The sequence below is a fragment of the Cryptomeria japonica genome, unplaced genomic scaffold (genome assembly GCF_030272615.1).
Source record: "Cryptomeria japonica unplaced genomic scaffold, Sugi_1.0 HiC_scaffold_1751, whole genome shotgun sequence".
NCBI classification, from domain to species: Eukaryota; Viridiplantae; Streptophyta; class Pinopsida; order Cupressales; family Cupressaceae; genus Cryptomeria; species Cryptomeria japonica.
In genome coordinates, this window is record NW_026730043.1 from 1 (window position 1) to 706 (window position 706).

A 706-nucleotide genomic window follows, 5' to 3' on the forward strand; every position below is an offset into this window, starting at 1 on the left:
CAGGTCGTTGCGCCCGAGGTGGTGTGTGGGCACCGCGTTGCAGACGGGACACTGCACGCACACGACGCCCCCTCCAGGTGCACGCACGTAGGCCGGGCCGGGTGCACACCCGACGCCCTAGCAAGGTGCGCGCACCCGGGCAGGGCTCACACTTGGCGAACGGGGCGCACTTCGCGAGGGAGGGTGTGCACCTCGACGGGGGTGGGTGGCCGGGGTGGATTCGCACGTGGGTCGCGGTTTGCTAAGTACACACTGCGACAAGCTCATAACGGGTGCGATCATACCAGCGTTAGTGCACCGGATCCCATCAGAACTCCGCAGTTAAGCGCGCTTGGGCCGGAGTAGTACTGGGATGGGTGACCTCCCGGGAAGTCCCGGTGTTGCACCCTTTTTTAGTTTTTCGCCGGGCGTCGCAATGCTATTTGAATAAACCTTTTGCCCGTTTGCGTTCTCGTCGGGGCCGGGCCGGGCCGGGGTGCGCTGCCCGCACTACCGCGCGCGCGGGGGCGACACCGAGCGCGCACCCGAGGCGCCCCGAGCACACAGGCCACGGTGCAACCCGGGCGTTGTGCGCGCACCCCGGTGCGCCCGAGGTGCTGCGCGCGCACCCAGGTGAAATCGGTGTGCACCTCGGCCAGTGCGCGCTCGGTCGAGTCGCGCACGTTGGCCAAGGTGCACGGTGATGTTTCTTACTCTAAGGTTCCGC

General features: G+C 67.1%; 1 non-coding gene across 1 annotated transcript; it reads left to right on the forward strand.

Moving 5' to 3' along the window:
• The first annotated feature begins 270 nt into the window (after positions 1 to 270).
• Positions 271 to 389, forward strand: LOC131873452 (5S ribosomal RNA). The gene has a single exon (XR_009371397.1). It is a non-coding gene; the product is annotated as a 5S ribosomal RNA (ribosomal RNA).
• Positions 390 to 706: the final 317 nt, after the last annotated feature.